Raw genomic sequence first — 21,393 nt, forward strand, 5'->3', positions numbered from 1 at the left:
TAACACAACCCATTCATGAATGATAGTAGATTATGATTGCAGAGGCTATGCATGTATCTTTTGAAACCCTACGTCCCTGTTGGCAAGTGAACCTGACTTTTTAAAAAAAATTGGGGGGGGGCAAATGCTGTTGACATTGAACCTAACAATTGTGAACCAGGCTTATGTAACATAATTGTAATAACATCGTTGAAGATTTTAGGAAATATAATGTAAACTACTACCAGCACTACAGGAGCATTGTAACACATTTATCTTTGACAATAATTGGCTGGTTGTTAGAACCTTTTGATTCAGGATATGTTTAGGTGTCGGCAGCATATTTAGTTATTTAAACACAATCCTAAAATGAGTGATTACTGTTGATGCATATTTTTGTTGTGTGACTTGCTCTAGTAACTAAACATATTAATAAATTAATAAAACAAAAAAGTAATAGGTATTTAATGTTATAACTGTATATCGTACCCAGAGCCTCAGATGAACATTGGGACAAAGTTGTTGGGACAGCAGGAACCATTGCTGTTACCTGGTGCTCCCATGGAATATGGAATATGAACTCCTGGCAACCTGTCAAGATTTTATGAATGGCTTATAAATGATTACCTATTCATCATAAATCTAGTCTAGTTCTCTATGGCCCCCTGTCTGGAATCACAGATCTACAAGGGAACAAATGTGTCTATGACTGAATAATATCTATATCTATTTACGTAATATATACAGTACATCTCTTAAGATTAACAGTCTGATTGATTGATGTAATTTATTGCCCGAATTATTTCCCTTTTTGGTAAATAGATTTATGTAGGATTTTCTCAGGAAAAGCAGTGCTGATATGGAGTGAATTATATAGACCGATGACATAAAAAGACAACTGGTAAAGAGTTCTACTGCAGGTGAAGTAGGCTATACACCTGTGAAGCCACTAGAGGGCCTATATTCTCCGTGGACAGCAGTGTAACGTCCAACCATGTCAACACTCACAGCCAGAACCCAAGGTAGTTACAATTGTGTATTATGACAATAATGACCTGTGGATGAGTTTGATCCTCATGATGTAAATAGAGCCATATGAGAACCACGTGACCTGTATGGAAAACATATTAGTGTAGCCTACAATGTGCTATACATGTGCCTTCAAAGCATCGACTCCTATTGGCCTAATTGACACAAAGAAGGGGTTGCACATAAAAGCTGGAAGAAGAAAATAATAATATGTTAATTAGATGCTAAATAATTAAAATCACGGTAAGTAGGTCAACAAGTCCACCCACATAAGCGATTAGTGATGGCTCTCTATTGTCCCTTCACAGGTGGCAGCATCTAGCCTATGTGACGACTAATTTTAAATTGACCATTTACCGTTTTTTTTACCTCTTGAAAAATAGGCTTTTAGGATATAGTCTTCTGTGTATATTTCAATGAGCGACTATAATAGTAAAGCTAACATTGATCACTGAGGCAGACCCGCATTGATAACGTCCACCGCATTCATCGCAATCCGCGCTTACATCATTCCAACACGTTCTCATTCCATTCACATTGTGTATCATCTCTAGCTACATATCGGAAGAAACTAGGTTAAAAGAGGAGAACGGATTCCCTCGCTTTCACCTGGCTGTCACCTGCTGCTTTACAGTAGGCTAGTGCCTGCAGTTTTGTAGCCTAGACTACAGCTGATCAGTGCTGACATTCTTCCCCTATCCCTGACAGTAGGTTACCCTATGTGTGAAGCGTGGCACATCTCACGTGCATGACACTGCAGGCGGAAGTTTCCTTTGTCACAACATTAGGACAGGCGGCGTGCAGTCAGTAGCCGACGAAGGGCTGTTTCCTAGCACCCATCCGCACTGCTGCCGTCAGTGCTGCCCGTGCTGCCCTGTCTAGGCTCTTTGTCATGCACATATGCGTGCATAGAAACCTGTAAGGAACCCAGCAGGCAATAACAATAACTCATTACTCCGATTAATAAATAGGCTAGCCTAAATAAAATAAAATGTAAAACCATTTTTCTCTATAAACCTGACGCTTGACAAGGAAACAGCTTTGCCCTATGTTAAAGAATTTACAACAACCCCCTTCCTTTCATGAACGTAAATGAAGACATTGTTTCTTTAGCCCCATTGGAGTTAACATGGCTCTCCATCCCAGACACAGACAACAACATTACTATCAACCAATCGGGTCTCTCTCTGTTCTCCGCCGCGGAAATGAACGACCAATCAGCTGCCTGACGGCTCCCATCGATGAGGGTCGGAGGACCAATCAGCTCTCTGTCTGGCTCTGCTTGGGGAAAAAAAGAAACAGCCAATGAGCTGCTTGTCTGGGCTTCACGGAGCGGCCGTCTGACCAATGAGCGCTGTGTCTGGCCTCAGCGAGGGGGCGAGCGTGTGCAGAGGCCCAATGAGCGGCTCAGTGTTGCCTGCCGGTGCCGGGGACTGGTGGTGAGGAGCCCGCTGCTGCTGCGCGTCAGGACCGGACCGTGAACCCGGAGACGGTACACACCGAGGCGGAACGACACACAGGTGAGTCCGAGGATGAGCGCGAGGCCTGGCTCTGGCTCCGGCCGGCGGGAGTGGGTTTGAAATGTCAGCGGCGGGATTCGTGTTGTTGAGACGGGAACGGTTAGCTGTTGTGTCGTTTACCCTACCGGTTGATACGCGGCTCGTAGACAATAGAGCGGCTTTGCTTTGCTATTTATTGATGCAGGCTGACATGTTGGCGACCAGCAGCCCGTCGCCTCGAACCGTTCATTTACATTTGAATGTCTGGAAGTCTTAGCCGAAACATAAACTGACATTTAAACGCTACCTGCTAGGTTGTGTTAAGCTAATAACCGAGCTGTTAACGGACATGTTGTGATTTCATTGTGATGGGGGAAACGTTGTTGTGCGGAATGCCTCCAAACCGTTTCATTGTTTGATCCCGAGTCTCTAGGGGTTAACTCAGACTGGAGGAAAAGAAGCCAGGGCTCCTCCAAAATACTTAATGCTTATTTAAAGAGCAACAGTGAAGGAGATGAGATGTGTGAGAACGGTTGTATTATTGAAGCGAATGTGTATGAAGTGGTGGATTAAAAGGCGCTAGGAGGAGGCCGGGGGTAGGCTGATGGCTCTCAGCAATTAGGAAGAAGAAAAAAAAATCGAAATGCATCAGCCATTTACGTAGAGACTCAACTGGCTCCATATGCACCTAAATGGCTGCCCTGGCGCCTGACAGCACAGGCAACATTTTGACTGTTTAGGGCTAGTGTGAGGCTTTTTAAAGGCCGAGACGCTGATTGTTTCCTATAACGGGCACATTAACGGAGCTGGATGTCAAGATGACGTTAGACACCATAACGTGGAATCAATATTTAATGCGTGCTGCCTATTATTCTGCAGTGTACACTGGCTCATTTCTGTGTCTTGTTGTTGACCAGAATTGGTGTCTTCTCCTCCTCCTGCACTGTTTCCTCAACGTTTTACATGAGTCACAACAACATGATGGATTCACATGATATGACTGCTGTCACTTTTTAATTTTTTTTTTCATTGTAGCCTATTGTACATCTATTAGTGAATATGTTCTGTCTTTAGGATGGAGACTGGTGAAATTGGGTGTACAAGTCAGATAATTTTAATGTGGCAAGAGGTGTACAAGGACTGAGTTGCTTTAAGTTCCAGGTTAACATGTGTAAGTCTGTTGTCATTTTTGTAATTTAGCCTACTACACCAACTTTGGATAAGGAAAGCTAGGGCATATTTTTTTTAAACAAAATATTATTGTCAGACGAAAAAGAAAAGTTGACAGACAGCAGAAAAAGGGATTTGCCATTTGCGTTGTCACTTTTCATGGTGGAACATGCAGCCCTTTGACTGTCCTCAGCGGTGTGTGTTCGGTGTGTCCCTCTCAACCAGAGTTGTCTCCAGTCGTGCTGCTCACTTCACGCATGTTCATCTGAGGAGAAGTAGGAAGGAGAAGTAGATCCACAGCCCTTTTTTGCTCGGTGAGACAAACGTTGGCAGACCTTGATCCACTCTCAGCCCCTCCACTCACTCACTCACATAGTGATAGTGGGTCTGTATGAATGAATGGTCCTTGCTGTTGAAGAGAGTGTGTGAATGAACTGTAGTATATTCTCAATGATGGAGTCCTTCCTCTCTCCCTGTTTCCCCTGGCAGCCCAGCTAGCATACAGACGAAGGCTGCCATACTGTTCTCACACATTTCATACACTACCTATCGATCGATACACTGTTTTAGGATGTATGCAATCAGTGCAATTAGGGATGATGTCTTTAAGACTTGAATTAGCTGGTCCTTTTTGAAATAATACAGATTATGATGAATTAATAAACAGTGCAGACGGAATAGCTTCTGAAAGGATGTTAAACTGTATGTGCTCATTAGATATTACTATGGTATAGAGCTGCATTATCACTGCACACACACTCTACCTACCACTGCATTCATCTGTCAGTATGAACATCTCTGACATCCTGCTGCATGTTACCTGCATGCCTGTCAAGTTGCGCTTTAGTAAAACACTGCTAGTAAACCTTAGTATATGTAGTATAGCTGCACTAATGCTGGATTCATGAGGCCAGTACTTGTATTGATTATTGGGATTAGAGATGGACTGATTCATCGCTCAGGCCGTTTATGTTAGACATTTTGAGATAATGGTCGTTGGGCTGATATCTGCGCTCACCAGCCGATTAAACAAAGAAATAATGTCTGCAGAGAATGCAGGCAGCCTCGTCAGTGTGGCTGCTGTTTAGAGCAATGTTAGCGCTTTTACATTTTTTTTAACACAAATATTGGCTGGAAAGATATCCAGAAGTCCCTTAGGGCAATATTTTACAGAGCCAATGCCAGGAAATGCCAAGTAGCATAGACAATACACATTTTTTTCTTTGTCTACAATGATTGATTTAATACATTTTCTGTTGAGTGCAATTTTGTTTCTCTTTTGTTATTTGTTATTAAATTATGTTATTATTATTATTATTATTATTATTATTATTATTATTATTATTATTATTATTATTATTATTATTATTATTATTATTATTATTATTATTATTATTATTATTATTATTATTATATAGTATTGGATCAAATTCAAAATCATATTGTTATTTCAGGGAAATCAGCATTTCTGTAGAAGTATTTAATGTTTCATATCTAAGTCAACATTGGCAGTTTACAATCAGATAAAAAAACATTCATAGATATATGAAGTATATGAGTATTTAAATTAAAAGTATCGAGTATATGTTTAAATATTCGCTATATAGCTTTAAAAAGTCATGGTTATGTGTAGGTGAGGTTTGATCAGATTTGATTGACAGTTGCCTGGCAAGCAAACAAACCCGCAGCTGTTATCACATTTTGTGTGAGAAAACCTTTCTAAATCCTGTAGAAGCAGACGACTGCCAGCTTTATCCAGCTAAGCTATAGAATGTTTACAATGAAGTTATAGATCTGTATGAAATAGAGATCAACAGGAGTTCTCCTCTTTACCTATAGCAGCCCCTTCGCTTGGAACTAAGAACCTTTGGAGGAACTCTGTGTGTTTCCACCGCAGGAACCAGGGTCTAAAGTTTCTAAACCATAGTTCCTGGAACTTTGATCACCCCAGAAAAAGACCCTGGGGGTAGGACTTAACAAAGGTTCAATGTTGACATCATACCCCCAACATTCACTTGCAGATCTTTTTTAAAATTCTGGTGTGTCGAGAGTATGGGCCTATACGCAAATACAATCAGTGCCTGATTCTATACAACAGATGAATGTGTTTGAGGAGGAGCACAGAGGGCCACGTTGGCTTTATAGAGAAACCAGGTGGTGGGATCCATTGTGGACACAAAAACATTTTCAGACATGTCAAGTTTACATGACACGTTGTGTGACCTAAGTTCACTTCAATGTTGACTCTAGAATTGAACATTATTTAGGTGGCTGGGGACTAACATAAGAAGAGCCCACCGAAGCACAACGTGAATCTTGCTAAGAAGAAAGAGTCAATATCTCACTGGCTTCGGTGATGGTTTCTCTAAAGCGAGACGGTGGCAAATGAAGATGAATGGTGCTGAATCAAAGAGATCTTCATGATTTAAAAAATGACCCATCATTGTCTTAATAATTGACATTTCAAGATATCCTCCGAACCCTTTTAAATTAGCATGGTTTGTTTTACTAAAGAAGCCGGTTTCAAATAAGCCAAGTTGTGTGGATGTTGAGAGTGGGTGTTTTGTGTGAATGTTGGTAACCTACCTATGCCTTTAATCAAGTCCTTATCATTTTGAAACATATTCTTTTTAAGGAGGAAACTGTGTAGTCTGTCTGGACCTATGTCTTAAAGAGTTATAGTCTTTTTTTTTTTTTTTGCATTTTCAAGCTTTATTAGATAGTACATAGTTGAAATGGGGAGACAGAGAGAGAGAGGGGATGACCTGCAGTAAAGGTCCACGGGTCGGATTCGAACCCGCGACCACTGCAACGAAGGCTGGAGCCAATATGGTACGCACTCTACTCACTACGCCACCGGAGCGCCCCTTAAAGAGTTATAGTCTTTAGAACATTTACACTATGAGATGCAATTGAGACCAATCTCTTTGATCAGCTTTCACACATTTTGGCTCAATCTTCCAGTCAGTTCAAGATGGTTTATTTGTCATATGCACAACAATTACAGCAGCAGTCATTGGCAATGCAATTTTTAAGTCCCAGGCCCCTCTCAACAATGCAATGTAGTAGAAGAAAAACACAAGTGAAGGAACAACACCTGAGACACAAATAAACACAAAAGTAGTGCAAGTACACAGTGTTTTGGACTCTCCAGGGTGTTCTGGTGCTCTCCTAAAAGTTGTAAGACATGCAGGTTAAGTCAATTGGAAACTTATTTCCACTAGGTGTCATTTTCATTGGCATTGTTTCACCAAGTAGTTCCAGGCACTTAAGGAGCCCCAGGAACTAAACTCAGGAGGAAGTAACCATAGCTGCCGGTGTTTCTGAAGGAACTGTCAAGATAAGGCAAACAAGTCTGGTAATATACTGACAGCAACAGATGACACATCCACAGTCCTGATGTTTTGGCTTCATAGTTGAGATTATTGAAACTAGATAAACTAGTCATTTTTTATAATATAACTGACTTGACAAGCAACGTTAACGGAATGGAAGGAAATAGCATGTTAGCTAGGTTTAGCAAACTGTCATACGGCCTCTCCAAAATCCACCCCAAAAGTTCCTTTTGTTAGAAAATACTGAAATGGCATTCCCGACGTCTGGAGTTTCGCAGGCACATGGGATATCACAGCGATTCACATAGGAATGGATGGACTCGAATCCGTTTAAAATACGTATGTAGAAACGAGGCGTTCAAGGCTGTATTGTCCTGACACTTGAATCTATTTACCAAAGCAGCTCACAGTGGCTGCTTGTTTGTTGCGGTTCCAGCCTGCTGTATTTCAAACTTTTGTGCTGACCAAGAAGTTTATTCATGCAGACCAACTGTTACTCAGTGAGGAGGGTCAGCGTTTGTAATGGTGTTGACTGAGGCTGCAGGATGCTGTGGTGGCTTTCCAATAGAAGATGTATTAAAATGTGTAGCTGTGTTGGGATTGCTGTGGTTTCATTATTTCCTCCTGGTCTCCATAGCCCTTTTTCAAAGCAGACATTTGGACTTGTCATCGTTGGAAAAAGCACATATGTTACTAATCACATTAATGATGATGGCTTGGCTATTCTCTCTTTAGCTGCTCCATGTGTGTACCAGCTAGTCGCTAACTGTCTGTTTGCTGCTGAGCAGGTAGTGTTCACTGGGTTTTTAGAACTTGCAGCTTATTTTTTAGCTGAACCTTTTACAAGAGCATGTTATGCTTATCAATAAACATAAGAGAATATGCTTCATTTTCATTACTTACAACTTTCAATACCACTAGTATTCTTTAAAGATCATGCAAAAAAAATCTACGTCCGTTTCTCACATATATATTTCTACACATATCCAAATGGAGATAAACAAGACTATGTGAATACCTAGTATAATGCTGGACCACAATTGGTGTGCAACTCATATTATTAGAATATCATGGAAAATTAATTCGATTTGAGGCAAGAATTCATGCAAAAGGGGCCCAAACATGGGCATGATTATACTTTATAGGGGGCCAACATTTCTGTATTTAAAATCCCTTGTAATATTTAAATTTTCTGAGATTTTGAATATGGGGTTTTCATAAACTGTAAGCCTTACTCATCAAAATTATAACAAATAAAGGCTTTAAATTTCTCACTTTGCATGAAATGAATCTATATAATATATTATTTTCACCTTTTAAGTTGAATTACTGAAATAAATGAACTTTTGCACGATATTCAAATTTTTCGAGTTTCACCTGTATGTTTGGTTGGTGAAAACAGTTAAGTAGTCACAAAATAAACTCTGGTTTGTAATATATTTGAGGTGATTTATGTAATCTACCACATTCTCTAACCTGTCGTCTTTTAATAGTTTGACCAGGTCGTCAGCATGTCTGTCGACTCCTTGGACGGTGGATTTAAAACGTGTTTTACAGACAGGTTTGGTGGTGTCTGTCAATGAGTTCTCAGTTCAGTTTCCCTGTTCAACAGTACGTCCATTTCTCGACAGAAAAATATTCCTCAAGACCCCAGAAAAAAGCAAAGCAGAAATGATGGCAGGATGACATCTTGTGTAAAAGTATTTTCAGAAGTTGGCCCACAAAAACAGAACCAAGTAATCGGTCTGGCTATGCCATTTAAAGGCTATGTGTATTCTCTGGACCAGCGCAGTCACAGTGTGTTCCAGTGTGTTTCCCGGGGAATGTCGCCCAGGGAGTCGCAAGGTTTGCTGGCCGATAATTACGGTAGGAGAGTAATCCTGCCCTGCAGAATAATAATACTTGACTTCAACATTTTAAATGGTTATGATGACACGGATTTATTTCATCACTGGAGTCATTTTTCTATGAGTGCGGAGGTGAGGAAAACATCTGAACGGATTTACTGATTGTAACATCACTCACGGACCATAACAATAGTCTTTCAATTTCACATATGTGAGACTGGCACCCTCAGATCTTAAAGGCTGTGTTTGGATCACTGAGCCGTTGCCTATGCTTCAGCGAAGTATCTCACCTTCAACCAGTCAAGCAGCCCCTCCCTCCTCCACTGTGTACGCGCCCGCTACAAGCAACCTCTCCTGTCTCATATACTGGCCGCTGCTTGTGCGCATCTCCCAACAGCGAAGGACCGAGGTTGTGTGAGGCAGAGCTGCTGAAAGAAACTGTCTGGCGGTGAAGTTGGTCTTGAGTTGGATATTCAACAGACCTTCATCAGCGAGGACGCAGCAGGAGGACGGTTAACTCAATTTGCATTCATGTTTTCATACTTATTTTGATTGATAAGCATGATAATTACCTAGGGGGCAAAACCCCTTTTTTTTTTAAAAACAGACATGGAGCGTTGTAAAAGGTTGTTCACCAGAAATTATATCCAGGACCTTCCAGGATCCCAACCTGGGTGGACAACCTTGTCAACAAGCTGCTGGAAAGCTACAGCGGGCCGACATAGAGCAAATCAGAACCACTGTTTAAGCGAATGGGGGTGGGCTAATAGGGAATTTTTTAAACGTATTTATATCATTATGAAACTTTGCAAGTTGATTACTGACATTAAAACAACAACTTTTTGTATTACAGTATTTTCCAAAAGGTTTGAATAAATATGTAAAATCGTCAATATCTTACTAATGATGCGTACATTTGCATATCTGCAAAGCCCCAAAATCTAGATGTTGGACAAAAACAAAGTCAATTTATTTTTAAATTTTGAAAACAAAACAAGTGTCCAACTGCCTGAAGCCTTTCCTAATCACAGTTCAAATTTGATCAATAACCCATAGAAAATGAATTTTTTACACTGTTTTTTCCAAGGGAATGTCTAGCCGTTTCCTAAAATACCAGCTGGAGACTCCAAAAGGACACTTTTGGTCCATAGCACATGAAATGTAACTGTGTAAAAAATTTATTTTCTATGGGTTATTGATCAAATTTGAACTGTGATTAGGAAAGGCTTCAGGCAGTTGGACACTTGTTTTGTTTTCAAAATTTAAAAACAAATTGACTTGGTTTTCTTCCAATATCTAGATTTTGGGGCTTTGCAGATATGCACATTTTCGCATCATTAGTAAGATATTGATGATTTTTCATATTTACTTAAACATTTTGGAAAATACTGTAATACAAAAAGTTTTTGTTTTAATGTCAGTAATCAACTGGCAAAGTCTCATAATGATATCTATAAGTTTAAAAAATTCCCCATTAGCCCATCCCCATTCACCCCCATTCACTTAAACAGTGGTTCTGATTTGCTATGTCGGCCCCCTGTAGCTTTCCAGCAGCTTGTTGACAAGGTTGTCCACCCAGGTTGTAATCATGGAAGGTCCTAGATGTCATTTTTGGTGAACAACCTTTTACAACGCTCCATGTCCATAAAATCACTTTGCCCCCTGGGTAAATGTGTAATTTATTTATTTCCAAAAATATTTTAATGAAAAACAATCAAATTTACTTCAATAGCTTTCATGTCACAAACCAATTGTCTACTAATTATTCCAGAAAATAGTACTAGACAGCACTAGTAATCACATTTAGCCTCAAAGTACCCCAGATTGATTCATTCTAGTTTTAAAAGTTACACAATATTACGGGGTATCTAAAAAAAATCCTGGCGCAAACACTTAATGGTAACACACAGAATGTCTGAAAGCATGGCGTCATTTTAATTGGGCTACCAAAAGAGGCTTATCCCAATTTGGGTTCATTTAGGTAGATTTCTACCAAAAAATTTGGTACGTGCGCAGACCCTATATCAGTTCTTGCCACCAAGGTAAATAGCTAATGGTTTCCTTTTATTATTCGTATGTTCTTTTTTTAAAATGTTATCCTCATGCCCATGACGATTTAATATGAGATCATGTCATCATAATACTTTTATAAAACTTGGAAGTCATTTCCATACGCATTAACCTGAAATCCTGCCATGTCACCGTAAAGTTTGATTGAGTGCCTGTATCCCATCAGTGTGACACATCTGCATCGTCAGTTCTTCATTTGAATCAAATATTTCAGAGTGGGTGGGTGTGGTTCATACCTGCAACGTGGCACTAATGACGTAGTGTGAATGAACCAATAAAGCTGTGAGTGGTGGAAGGGTGCTCACTGTTGTCAAATGAAAGGGGAATGGGGCAAGATCCACTTCTAGGTTTTGTCATTAGTTTTTTAGAGAAATGGCCCAGCAGCACAGCACTCACTCAGTGGTAGACAGTGCAGTTGTGACTAATCCAGCCAGTGAATAAGCCGTGTGCTGCAGATCATTGCTGCATTGCTGTGCTGCATTTAGCCAGGTGCTTGCACAAGGTCACCCCATGCAGTCAACTTGTGTGAATGCAATTGTTCTAATGCTTACTGTACACACACACACACACACACACACACACACACACACACAGCCAGGATCAGCATGTGAAGCATATGAAGCATTTCTTCTGCAGTGTGTTACACAATGGAATCTTTCCAAATGACATACTGATGGATGATCTCTTTGTTAAAGGGGTTTGATCAGTATTACAGGACTAAGACCCTGTTTCCACCTGGGATTAACATTTGACTTTTTGAATCTGGTTACTAGGGATGGGCATAATTAATCAATTAATCGATCATTGCTCGTTAAGAATATTGTCGATCACGTGAAATTGTTATCGATCATATAGCCTTTGTGTTGCGCAGTGTGAGTCCGGCAGCACAGCAATGAGTTTCACTATGTGGCAGCACCAAAGACTGAATGGGCAGCAATTAAACATCCTACCAGCAGGGGGAGATACTTAACTAGTAGTAGGAGACAACAGAACAGGCTCAGGCAGCAGCCTGCGAGCTGCCGTAGATGGCAAAACTTAAACAGGAAGAAGTTAAGGCGAAGTTTGGCATCGGACCGGACAGCTTTAGAACCGAAAATAACTAAGTTCATTAAGCATTGTGAAACCTTGTATAAGTACAACACTTAAACAAACCGAATTATGTACCAACCACTTGTACATTGAAGCCTACATCCGACCCCGTTTAACGTGTCACGTTAGCGCCGCTAGCATTAGCGGCTAACTTTAGCGTATATGCTTTCCTACTTCGCCTTCATCAGGGAACTCATTTGCACATTTTGTTTATTAGATGAAGTGACGTTAGGTCCTTTACCACTCAGAGAAACGTGCCGTGCCCTTATGCAGTCTTTGGCAGCATCCTAGGAGGCGCATATTGTTAAAACTTTAAAAGGTATCGTAGCATTGGCTCCTTGTTGGCTCATAGCCTCGGGCTTTAATCAGCGCCGCATTTTATTATTTTATTTTAAAAAGTTGCCTTGTCTTAATAGATTTGTTTGCCTAGAAGATCTTGGAATAAAGATGTAATTGAGTAAAAACCTCTTGTAGTCTATGGTAAAAACGCTGTATTTTGGATGTTCTGTTGGCATTTTTTAATATGTAAAAAAAGATAACGATTAATCGATAATTGCTCGTTAATTTTCCCGATCGATCAATTGAATTTCTTAAAATGCCCATCCCTACTGGTTACAAGTGGCCAGCTCTCAGTCCGTGTGTTCTTGTATTTTCAAATGTGACTTCTTTGTCTACTTGTGATCCGATTCCATTTAACCGCGCTGTAAATCAACATGTCCATCATTTCCGTTTGCATTGGTGTTTTTAACCGGTGGGGTTCAAACAAGTAAACATACAGGTAGGGCTGGGCGATATGGACCAAATCTTATACCACGATATAGGTAATTTTATATCACGATATGGATCACGATATAGTATTTTTCCTTAAAATTCAATGGATTACAATAACCGTACTGAACTTTAATCACATTAGATTATTTTAATTTTTGCTTGGAACTTAAATTTCCATACAAAAGAAAAACTGGTGCAAAATACCACGCCAGTCTGGCTTTAGTCAGTCAGCGCAAAATAAAAATGACAGCATCAACCAAAGAGCCTACATTTTCCAATTGATAGTAGCCTATATCAAAATAATGAAAGACTTGAATTTCCCTGCAGTATTTGCTCATCTTCATTTAAAAAAGCTGTCAAAATTAACTAATGAGCAAATGTCTGGTAATACTTTAACTCCAGCTTCAACACAAATAATATTTTCAAGTTTGACATGTTTTAAAGTTACATAAAACCAGCCTTGCTGGCTGTCTCCAACAATAACAGCACGGGGTGAAGCCCCGAGTAGGCTAAAGATGTCATTATTAGCCAGCTAGCTCACGAGAGCTAACCCATGTAGTTTGCGGGTTAAAACAAGCCAACTCTGCGTCACGGCAACAGCACGCTGAAGCAGCAAGCAAGTTTCCTTTGCCCGATGACATTTTTGACCGTTAAAAGCTGCTCTGCCACCGTGACACGGAGTTGGTTTGTTAACTTTAGTGACGGCGCACCGAAGCTAGACCATGAGCTAGACAGCTAGAGCAACAGATGAGGCTTCTTCTGTTGCGGTTAGAGAAGCTGTATTGCAGCCCAGAACTCTGCTGCAGAGCCCCCGTGTGGCGCGGCGGTGTAACTGCAGTGTAACTATAGGGACTCGGAGGGACAGCTGCCTCCCGCTCCATATACGCTCCATATATGCTCCCGCCACATTTTTTTCTCCGCGATATAAACGGTATGGCCAAATCTCTCCCGGTAGACCCTTTCATATCGTCCACGATATGATATCGTCATATCGCCCAGCCCTACACAGGGCTGTACAGTGCCACAGTTTTAATCGCATTTGCTATTAAAATGCATTACATGCAAAGATAATTACCAGTCTAGGTTGACGAGATAGGCTACTGTCTCATTTAGACAAGGCGGAGCGATGCACAACACTGCTTAGAGGGCTCTACATTCGCCAAATGGGGGAAATATCATAGATAATATATAAAAATAAAAACTATAGGCGAGTAAGTTATTAAGCCTCTTTGGCTGGTGAAAGATGTGTGTTTGCCGGGCGGCTTTTCTAACGTCTGCTACACTCTTGTCACCACCACCAGTACACGGCTTTATATGCAGTTAAGATACTGCATGCGAACAGAATATTTCCTGTGCGCCTTCACATTAGAAGCCTGTTACTAGCCAAACGCGAGTTGACTTTTATTCTTAAGCAGATAAGAACAGGAAGTCGTTGCCTTGCAGCTCTCCAGTCAATAGCAGCGATTTCCGTGTTTTCAGATGTACGCAGTGAAATGAAAACAGAGGACAGAAAGCTTGTCATTTGCAATACTGGCGGATACAACTAACGTTCATGAGGCTTCTATAAAAGCTGCATGAACGCCAGTGATGCATTTTCAACGTATTTCTGCTCAGGCAGGGGGCAGCAGTTGAGTAGGAGGTCCCTAATGTGGACAAAAGTCACATTGGTGTTTCCACTACCAAATGAATGCGGACACAATAGTCACAACGGACGTAAACCACCTCCGAATGTGGTTTTTGTGATCCGATCTCAATGCGTCTTGAGTGTTTTCACCTGTAGTTAAAGCTTTATTCATGTGATCCGATTACAAAAGTCAGATGTTAATGCCAAGTGGAAACGGGGTCTCAGATACTGAAGAAAGGCCAGTTGGTATACAGAGTATGTGCAGTGGGTGTTATTAATCTGCATATTGACTGGAGTCAAACATATAGTGCAAAAAAGCTGAAGAAGAAATGTTTCTTTTTTAAAAGGAGAACAAGCTATAGAGCACACCAAAATATACAGTGGTAGTTTGAAATCCCTTTCTCAAGCAATGGCACTTTATTTTAGCCCCTACCTATGTTTAGCACTTCCGTAGCGTTCTTACACATGTACAAGTCATTCATAGTGGCTTTAAAATAGTTTATAGATGTGTCAGGAAGTACTTGAAATGATGGAGCCTGGCAGGTGTCAAAATATCTCCTATCTAACTGCTACACACACCAATGCAGTCATTCACGCTGTCAATTTGATAAAGCCGTTCTCACAAATGAGTAAATGCACAAGGCAGCCTGCCCTGGACTGAAGTTAGAGATTGTTTTTTTTTTTTTTTTTAAGATATTTTTTGGGCATTTTTATGCTTTATTGATAGTGCAGAGAGACAGAGGTGAAATGGGGCAGAGAGGGGAGTGACATGCAGAGAACGACCGCGGGTGGGAATCGAACCCGGGTCTGCTGCTGGGCCCGGCCCGGGAGGGGGACGCCTTACCAACTGAGCTAAAGGCGCCCCCTAAGTTCGAGATTGTTGTGTCTTCTCTGTTCTGTTATGGAGGAGCACCCAGTAAACTAGCAGCTCTTTGTTGATACTGCCTTCAGATACTCAATTCATCACTTTGTATTTATTTTAGCTTTTTTTGCATTTCGTATATATTAACCCTGTACCCACTAGTTAAGAATGCACGTCCTAAAACTGCAATATATTCTGTTATAGTGTCTACAAAAGCATCTTAATAGTATGTTTCCCCACCTAGAGCCACTTCTCTCTCTCAGTTGTAAAAACTACTTCAGGTCATCACGTTTATTTGACATGATGTAACATTATTTTTGCTGCACCGCTTGTTACCAGCTTCCAGTATGTTATCATAAGGAGTGGGTGTTGTTAACTAAGGCTCAGGACTTTATTTATACAGACTCTAGAGCCCAATATGTCTGCAGCACCAGGTATCAAAAACTGACATTTTGGCATGAACATCTAGGACAAACAGTCAACTAGAAGCAAAAGTATGCACCAAAAACAGGAGGTAGTTTGTTTCAAAGCATGTATCTTACGTATTAAGCTTATTTGGTATAAGGCTCATTCCTCATCGCAGTAGACCCGGGTTCAAATCTGGCCCGGGTTGTTCTCTGCGGGTCATTCCCCTCTCTACCTCATTTCATCTCCAAACTGTCAAATAAAAGCAAAAATGCCAACAAACAAAAATAAAATTGCTACTAACGATATTTGAACACCAATAGTACTACACATCTGAAAAAAGTGAGGCCAACTCTGAATCTCTATCTTGAATTGAAACGTGCCTGAGTGAATAAATTAATGAATGAATAATAAGATGTAAATAAAAGTAGCACAATGGAAAAGTTGCTCTTAATTCACCCAAGTAAGAGTGACAAGCCAGCTGATTTAGAACATTTCATGGTTAAGTTTAAATGACTTAGTTACATGTAATGGAAAAAAGGAACTCATTTTTCAGGTCACATCTGCCCATGTTCTGCCCAGTCATTCATTGCTCAATTTACCGTTTAAAAAAAAAACCCTGTGATGTGTAGGGCTGGGCAATATAGCTCAACACTTTTTCATGATTAAAATGTCCATATTAGTTGCTGTTGATTTGATAATAGGATAAATGTCCAATTATTTCTTCCAGGTCCAGGATTGTTGCTGAGTGAAAGTTAATTGTGACAACTAGTAGTTAAGGTGCATTAGCGCCACCCCTCCCCCAGTGTCTCGGCATTATATCAAACTTTAATGAAACATCTGTTAGGTTTCTATTTGCTATCGGGAAAAGTTGTATCCAGATCATTGGTTATTGTCTGATTGCCTAGCCTTCGTCATGTGGTGGGATGTACCAAAAATAGCATATATTAATAAAACTGATGTAGCTGCTCCTGAAATACCCAGAATGCATTGTGATTCGAGGGGGAATTTAAAAGAGGTGCACCGCTGACTTTGTGGGATTTGAGTGGCGTAGAGTAGTGCTTGTAGTAGTGTTAATATCAGTGTTGTGTTTTAATGTGTGTGATGGTCTAATTGTGCTTTATTGTTTCTTGTGTGTACTGTGTATTTGGTACTTCTCCTGGCTGCCATATTCAGCCCCATTTTAAGACGTGTGTGCTACCTCTGGCTCGGACTAAATGTCTCATGTTCCCGCTGCTTTTTTTTTTTTTTTTTTTTTTTTTTTCTCTTCTTCGGCTGGTGAAACAGTGTCTGCCCCACCCTGTGGTCTGAAAGTTGTGCACTCAGTCTTTTCTTGTCAAAGTGCCAGCTCTTAAAGGAAGAGATTTTCCTCCTTTCTGCTCTGAAAACACCGGGGCCGCTCTCCTCCTCCCCCCTCACCTCCCACCCTGGCCCTCTTTCTCTCTCTCTCTCTCTCTCTCTCTCTCTGTGTGTGTGACTGTCTCACTGTTCCACGTCTTGACCGCTAACGGCTACATATTAAGAGATCATTCCATACCCTGAGGTTACAAACCGGCTCAGACTGGTTCACTGCCTTTTTTTTCACTTATTCCTCTGTTCCCTGGGCAGAAAAATAAACTAATAAAAAAAAAAAAACAACAAAGAAAACTGAGAAAATGACATTGTCGCCTTTTTTTTTAAAGGGACATGAGGTTAATTTACAGCAGCAGTACCATAGCAACAGGAAAGCACACACCTCTGTTGTCGTGACAGTAAGGAATCATTCTTCAAATTGTTGTGTAAACCCTTTTTTTTATTTTTTTTTGTTTGTCTCTCTTGCATTTATATTTTTGGGTGGTTCACTGGGTGAATGCTTCAGAGACCTCACTTTATCACAAAGAATCGCAGTAATCCATATGACTGCTATATGATCAACTCCTGTATTTTATAATAATAAGATCACTTTTTAACCACACACGTTCATTTCATTCATCAAGTTACCAGACTGTAAATCAGTCGACTTGTTTTCACTGCATTATTGTATGTGAACTGTAATTCTGTAGAAACTGCTGCACACATTTTCCACATTTTGATACACCCAAGTTTGCCAGCTTTTGAAGGTGCTGTTTAAATGATTGCCCTGCTAAAGAGAAGCTATGAGGTTTAAGAGAAATGTCTTATTGCGATTTTTCTATAGTATTGTTACTTCAGTTTACATGGGATTTGGGAACGCACTCACACTGTGCAAACCTGCCCTTCTAAAGCCAACTGTCATTGGCTAGGCTGTGGACAGGACATGAAAGCTCCTATTGGTGCAAGTGAGGTGTCAATCAAGGGGGTGCACTGCACACACACGCCATGCCCAGTTGCCCTGTACCGTGCAGATCTCACATAATGACAAATGCTGCTTTAGCTGTTTGGCAGGAAGTTAATCTGGTTTAATACCGGACCGGTGACACCGGAAACTAACACAAGACTACTAATCAGTAGAATACTCGAGTGTTCTTACTGTTCCACAGTTTCCCTTATAGTCAGAGAAAATGAGTAGTGGCTTGCTGTACTTCCACATTTCAATGGTTAATCTTCAAGTCGTTTTGGGGGCTGTAGTTTGTGCCGCAGTTTACCTGTTTTGTTAAGCTTTGTTTAAACTGCGGACAGACGCATCCAGGTTGAAAAAAAAAACAAGGGACATTTTCTTTAGGGGCTTAGCTTAACCCCCTTGCTGTTATTGGTTGAGGGTTAAACAACTATCCTCCAAACCCTTACTAAAATGCCATAACATAACGGTGTGCTCCTCACACTGGAGAGGCTGTAAACGCTGAATATTGGTATTTTGATAGAAAGTGATGAATCAACAATCAAAATGATGAGAGCCCTAAGTGATGAACAGACTAATGATCAGCACTCAGTGGTTGGGTCTGTGTGGAATCCTTCAGACAATAATGTGGATGGAGAGAGACGTGTGTTGGAATGAGATGAATCCTCTTCTTTTTCTCTCTCTCTCCTTTTCCAATGTTCTTTGTCTCCAACTGCCCCCCCCCCCCCTCCCCTTTGCCCCTATACCACTGCCCCGCATCCCCTCCCATCATCAGCACCCTCACACGCACACACACACCCCCAACCCTCGGGGCGACAGCAGAACACCCAATTGATTAGTGGCACGGCTTAAAAATAGACGACTGGTTGTCATAGCAACGGCCACAATGAGCTGTTGTCTAGTTAAATAAAGAGCGGCGTTGTGTCTAGAGTGCTAGGTGGAAGGTGTGTGTGTTATTGCCTTCCGTCCCTCTGTTTATCCGCAGTCAGCAGGTTAAAGCGTGTGTGTCTAATTGTCACACTGCGGTCCTGGCCCGCTGGATGAGACTTTAAGTACGCAGTCAATGCTCCAATCAATTCAACCAACAAAAAGAAAACCAAAAAAAAAACAGAGGCATCTTTCTCTCTAAACTCCCATTGGCTCTGACTCTGCATCCCACAAACCATCAACTCCTAAGCTGCTCCACACAAACCAATTACAACTCTGTTGCTATGGGCGCCATTCTGATTGGCCTCATTAGTGTCAAAAACTGGCCATATGCAGATTTTGGTCGTATTCCCAGCAGCCCTGTCATCATCACCATCCTTTACAGCCAGACAGTCACTGTGTGTGTGTGTGTGTGTGTGTGTGTGTGTGTGTGTGTGTGTGTGTGTGCGTGTGCGCGTGTGCGCGTGCGTGCGTGTGGTTGGTTCTCGGACATTTCTCCATCTTCTCTGGCTAAAGGAGCCTCTGGTAGTATCCTGAAGGACTGTATGATGATAAGTGACAAGTAGTTTCAACCACCCATACACATGTCCTTATTCCTGCTGTCCTTATTCCCAAAGGTGCAGCAGCATCAAGGAAATGGAAAAGCAGGTGGAGCCGTCCATGTGCTCCAGTGAGTGGTGTGTTGTTAGATCATGTGAGAGCAGCCAATCTCAGTGGGGAGGAGCCTGGTCTAAAAAGGATCGGGCCAATTGACCTCATGTTTGTCCATTATAGTGGAAGGCAGCTTCTGATTGGTTTTGTTTAGTCGTCAATCCAAAGCAGCGATATCTCACAGGCTTATTCATCGATCCCTGCTCTCCTTCTCGCCCCCCCTTACTCTGTCAAAAAAAGACGCCCCCCTCCCATATGAAACGGTTAAACGTGTACGACACACCGTGTTTGATCATTTTGTCATAGCTTTTCTTTCCCGATTCAGAACACTGTGGAAAACCCCGCCAAGGTTGTGACTTGTGACCATGGAATGCCTCATTTACTGGCCCTCTCATGTAGAAGGCTGCTGGAAGGTGGCTCGTCTCTACCTGCTTCTGCCTATGTTGGAGCGATTTATTTAAGGCAGCTGGCATAGGTTATTCTCTGGTTGTCAGTATTGGCTATCAGTCTGTCATGTAGCTCATACACTCAGTGATAAGTCAGTGAAATATATCCATGAAAAGGCCCCATAACTGGTTTAGTTCCATGCTCGGCTCTCTTCTGCTCACACTGTCTCTCTCACTTAGCCATACATGCAGCCTTTCTATTTGCCTCTGTCATTCTGTCTTGCGTAGTTGATTTAATTACATTTAATTGTTGTATCATCATTACATTAATTTCCATGTGAGGATTGTGAACCGCATACTCCACAAGATTACAGCTGATGTACAAATCATTGCAGCTGCCTGCACTGGGTCTTGAGGTTCTGCCTTGAAGACAAGGCAGAACCTGTGTTAAAACCTAGTTTTCAGACCATGCTTACATGTTGCAAAGTTAGCGGGTCTATGACAGTCCCAGTGTGCTGTTCTTTTCTGAGCTCTGCTATCTTAACGCACCAGGTCTATTTCTGCTGGATTAGCTTGTGTCGCTCAAGTATAAAAGAAACTTGTGAAGTCCTTTTTAAATGCCCACATTTATTGGCACTTATATATTATTATAATTTTTAATGATTAATTTAATTTTAATTTTATGATTATTCTTATAGAATTCTATAATTCTTACATTAATACCAATACCAACACCAGTTTTAGTGATATTCCCTGGGTGCACAAAAACCATAGGTCGGAAAATAAATGAAAACGTCAACATGGAGTATTTTGCATCCGGTAACAGTTGAAGCCTTGTGTATTGTGCTGCAGATGGCTCCAGACTGCTGGAGCTACGAGAAGTTTGACATCAGTGCCAAGTTCATACCAGAGTTTTGACACCAATCCTTAAGAAGGCATTACAGTGAAGGACCAAACATGCAGCTGGTGGAATATAGGGACCTTTAGCTTGAACCAATTCAGACTCTGCTGCAACAGTCAGATTCTGTTGCAACCGCCATTCTCAGCCAAAAAAAACACTGACGTCATGACGTAGCAAGCAAGTACATAGAGGTGTGGTCAACTTTAAAAACTGACCCGTTGACACATTCTAAGGCAGGGTGGTGACCCAGAGAACTAGATCGTGGGTACAAGCACTGTACATTAGTTTTCTCAGGGGGTGGCTGGCTTTAGAGATGAGGGTGGGAAGTTAAGTCATCCTGAGACACTCAGAGTACTACTTTGGTAGAAAGAACCAGTTGAGGTGGTTGGGGCATCTGGTAAGGATGCTCCTTGAGCGCCTCCCTAGGGAGGTGTTCCAGGCACGTCCTCTGGGAGGAGGAAGACCCAGGACTAGGTGGAGAGATCATATCTCCACACTGGCCTGGGAAACAAGATATAGCCAACATGCATTTGTTAAATGAGGCTGTGCTTA

At 41.2% G+C, this 21,393-nt stretch overlaps 1 protein-coding gene across 2 annotated transcripts in view; it reads left to right on the forward strand.

The window, feature by feature from the left end:
* Nucleotides 1-2,425: 2,425 nt before the first annotated feature.
* Nucleotides 2,426-21,393, forward strand: part of gatad2b (GATA zinc finger domain containing 2B) — a 43,582-nt gene continuing 24,614 nt past the window's right edge. For both annotated transcript variants that reach the window (XM_080045605.1, XM_080045606.1), the window contains exon 1: nt 2,426-2,528. The gene's annotated coding sequence lies outside the window, so the exon portion shown is untranslated. The remainder of the gene's footprint in view (nt 2,529-21,393) is intronic.

This window comes from Ammodytes marinus (genome assembly GCF_949987685.1).
Source record: "Ammodytes marinus genome assembly, chromosome: 17".
In the NCBI taxonomy this organism is placed as follows: Eukaryota; Metazoa; Chordata; class Actinopteri; order Uranoscopiformes; family Ammodytidae; genus Ammodytes; species Ammodytes marinus.